The sequence below is a fragment of the Suricata suricatta genome, chromosome X (assembly GCF_006229205.1).
Source record: "Suricata suricatta isolate VVHF042 chromosome X, meerkat_22Aug2017_6uvM2_HiC, whole genome shotgun sequence".
NCBI classification, from domain to species: Eukaryota; Metazoa; Chordata; class Mammalia; order Carnivora; family Herpestidae; genus Suricata; species Suricata suricatta.
In genome coordinates this window covers 60,233,371-60,237,983 of record NC_043717.1, presented here as the reverse complement: position 1 = coordinate 60,237,983, position 4,613 = coordinate 60,233,371, and positions in this window count along the sequence as shown.

Sequence of the window (4,613 nt, the reverse complement as noted above, 5' to 3'; positions counted from 1 at the left end):
CTCAGAAGGTGACATTTTGGGATTTCCCTCTTTGTAAAACGATTTCTGCCTAGTTTATTGTGAGTTAACTTTAGTTTAATGACCTTTTAAAAGTTGGCATTGTAAATAAAACAAAGTTGCAAAAAGTTTTCTGAAATAGAATTAACAACGTATTATCTTTATTCATGAGTCGGAAACTGGGAAAAGGCTACTTGAGGTAAATGTTTTGAGTGGGGTTATTAGGATGTCTTCCGGCTTCCTGGAGTCAAGGAGCACTGCCGGGTGTCCATGAGCCTGTGTGCAGCAGGGACTTCACTGGACCTAAGGACTTGTTTTTGCATTTTTAATTCTTAGCTTTGAATATGTTGGCTAGAGACTCAGTTACTCCTCAGTTTGTTGTTCTTGGGGAATATAACTAGATGGTCTGTTAGCTTTTCAATTAAAAAGGACAGATAACCTATGTGATATGTCATCTCTTTATAATCAGTAATCCCATGTGGGGGAAAAGTCACACTACTTGCATGTAAAAATAATTTAACCTTTAACATTAAAATGTCTGGCAAAACCTAGAAAGCATCCATCATGAATGCAAGATATCTTCAATAAAAAGTAAGTTACATAGTAGGTGGTAAAAAAAAATACAATAAAAAAATTGAAAGTTAAAAAGCAAGACAAAGGAAGACATTAACTTTCAAAGGAAAAGCATTAAGGTAGCAGAAGTTTTTCAGCCAAAACTTTGCAAGCCAGATAAGAAGGCATGATATATTTAAATTTATGAATGGGGGAAATTTCGCAGCCAAAAATACTGTATACTGCAAAGCTATTATTCAGAACAGAAGGAGGGGTACAGAATTTCCAAGACCAACAAAAACTAAAGGGGTTCATGACCACTAAACTAGCCCTGTGAGAAATGTTAAAAAGATCTCTTTGAATGCAAAGGAGACACCAAAAGTTACAGTATAAAGGTAAGAAACAGAAAATCATTAAAAATGTATATTTCTGTAAAGAAATCATTCATGGTATTCACAAGATAAAAAGATATAAAATATGACAACACATCCATAAGATGTCTGAAGAAAAGGAGAAAAAATTGGTTCAAGTGTAAAAAACCAACTTACTAAAGGTTGCTATATGAAGAAGATATTATATACAAATTTATACAAACCTAATGGTAACCATATATCAAAATCCACTGATAAATATGCAAAGACTAAAGAGAAATAAATCCAAATGTATCACTAATGAAACTGAGTAAACCCTGGAAGAAAGAAAAGATCAGAAGAAATCTTCAGAAACAAACGCAATCAAATAATAAAATGGCAATAATTATACATATACCAATGAATATTGAAAACGAACCGAGGGTTGAGGGGGAGGTTGGAGTGGGAAGGGAGGTGGTGGCAATGGAGGAGAGCACTTCTGGGGAAGAGCACTGGGTGTTATATGGAAACCGAATTGACAAGAAACTATTAAAAAATAAATAAACTTGCATATATCAATATTAATATGAATGTAAAAGAACTACTCCAATCAGCAGGCATAGGATGAAGGAATGGATTTTTAAAAACACTTATTTATATACTGCCTACAAGAAACTAATTTTAGACCTAAAGATACCTGCAGATTGAATGAAAGGGAATGGAAAAACATCTGTCATGAACAGATGTCTAAAGAATGTTGAAGTAGTATGTATTTCAGACAAAATAGACTTTGAAACAAAGACTGTAACAAGAGGTTAAGAATAAGAATATATAATAATAAAGAAAAATGTACAAGAATATGTAACAGTTGTAAATATTTATGCACATAGCACATGTATGCAAAAACATAACACACTTAACAAATATTAAAGAACCAATAAATAACAATACAAAAATAGTAGTGGAATTAAACACTCCATTTACATCAATGGATAGAAAATATAAACAGAAAATCAATAAGAAAAGACTGGCTTTGAATGACACACAGGAATAGATGAATTTAACAAATATATTCATAGGATCCCATCCTAAAACATCAAAATACACATTCTTTTCAGGAACCCATGGAACATTCTCCAAAAGAGATCATATATAAGCCCATGAAACAAACCTCAACAAATTTAACAAGATTAAAGTCATACCATGCACCTTTTCTTTCTTTTTAAAAAAATGTGTATTTATCTTTGAGAGAGAAGGGAAAGACAGCGTGAAAAGTGGAGGGGCAAAGAGATGGAGACACAGAATCTGAAACTGGCTCTGAGCTCTGAACTATCAGCACAGAGCCCCATGTAAGGTTCGAACTCATGAACTGCAAGATCATGACCTGAGCTGAAGTTGGACACTTAACACACTGACCCACCCGAATGCCCCTACCATCTATTTTCTTTGACCCCATCACTATGAAAGGAGTGAAATAAAGGAAAAAATATGGAAAGAAACAAAGAAATGGAGATTAAATAACATGCTGCTATACAAATAGCAGGTAAATGATGAAATAAAATAAGAAATATGAATGTGCACTGAAACAAATGAATATAAGACCACAATGGTTTGAAGGCTTTGTTTTCCGTGAAAGTAGTCCTATAAAGAAAATGTATAGCAATACAGGCCTAACTCAAGAAGCAAGAAAAATCTTAAACTACCTAACCTTACACCCAAAGGTTCTAGGAGAAGAGGAACAAACAAAACCTAACCCACTAGAATAAAGGAAATAACAAAATTAGAAGAGAAATAGGAGATATATATATATATATATGAGAGAGAGAGAGATAAAGAAGAGAGAGAGAGAGAAAGAGAGAGAGAGACAGAGACAGAGAAAGAGAGAGAGAGAGGGAGAGAGAGAGAGAGCCTATAAATAACACCAGGAAGTGGTTATTTGAAAAATTCAATAAAACTGATAAGCCTCTAGACATATTTATCAAGACATAAACAGAAAAGATTTCAATAAATAACATCACAAGTGAGAGAGGATAAATAATAACCAACATCACAGCAATACAATTATAAGGAAATACCATGAAAAACTGCATGCCAAGCAAATAGGAAACCCAGAAGAAATGAATAAATTCTCAGACATGTATAAATTAAAAAAAAAAGAAGAAATAGAAAACTTGAACAGAATGATAACCAGCAAGGAAATTGAATAAGTAACAAAAACTCCCAACAAACAGAAGTCTGAGACCAAACGGTTTCACAAAAGAATTCTACCAAATTAAAGAAGTGTTAAGTATTTCAAAAAACAGAAAAGGAAGGAAAACTTTTAAATTCATTTTATGAAGCCAGTATTACACCAAAACCAAATAAAGACGTCATTTAAAAAAGAGAAACACAGGCAAATAGTCTGATAAAAATAGATGAAAAACCCTCAACAAAATATTAGCACATATAATCCAATAATACATTAAGGCAGTCATTCACCGTGATCAAGTGGAATTTTTTCCCAGGGTTGTACGTGTGCTTCAATATTCACAAATCAGTCATGATGATACATCACAAGAGAAATGATAAGAGGCATATGATCATTTCAATAGGCACCAAAAAAGCACTTGACAAAGTACAACATCCATTCATGATAAAAAAAATCTTTAACAAAGGAAGTTTAGAGGAAACATGCCTCAAAATAGCAAAGCCATCCATAAAAAATTCACAGCCAGCATCATCATTAATAGAGAAAAACTGCAAGCTTTTCAGCCAAGTTCAGGTACAAGAAAAGGATGTTAACTCTCACCACTTTTATTCACCATAGTACTGGAAGTCCTATCCATGGCAATCAGACAACATATTTAAAGAAATAAAAGCCATCAAAATTGGTAAGCAAAAAAATCTCACTACTTGCTGATGACATGATACTACATAAAAATAAAACAAATAATTGCACCAAAAAAACTTCTAGAACAGATTCAGTTTTTCGGTAATATTGCAGCACACAAAATCAATGTGCAGAGATCTGTTACATTTCTCTGCAATGGTAATGAAGGAGCAGAAAGATAAATTTAGGAATCAAGCACAAATCCAATTGCAGCCAAAATAATAAGATGCCTAAGAATAAAACTAGCCAAGTTTTGAGAGGACTGTACTCTGAAAAATATAAAACACTGGTGAAAGCAATTAAAGATGACAAAGACAAAGGAATGAAAAGACATTTCATGCTCATGGATTGGTAGAAAAAAACACTTTTAACATCTATATTATCCAAAATAATTTACACATTAATTCAATCCTTATCTAAATATGAACAGCATTTTTAACAGAAATAAAACAATTCTAAAATTTGTATGGAGCCCCAAATGACCCAAATAACCAAAGCAATCTTGAAAATTAAAAACAAATCTGGAGATATCACAATTCTAGGATTTAAGGTGTTTTACCAAGCTGTAATTATTAAAAAGAGTATAGTACTGGTAGAAAAATAGACACATAGATGAATATAACAGAATATGAAACCCAGAAACTAACCCATAACTGTATGGCCAATTAATCATTGAAGAAAGTAGGAAGAAATACCCAGTAGGAAAAGGTAATTTTCTTCAACAAATAGTATTGGGGAAACTAGACAGCCACATGCAAAAGAAACAAACTGACTACATTCTTATACCATACAAAAAAATAAACCCAGAATGGATGAAAGATCTAAATGTGAGATAGGAAATCATA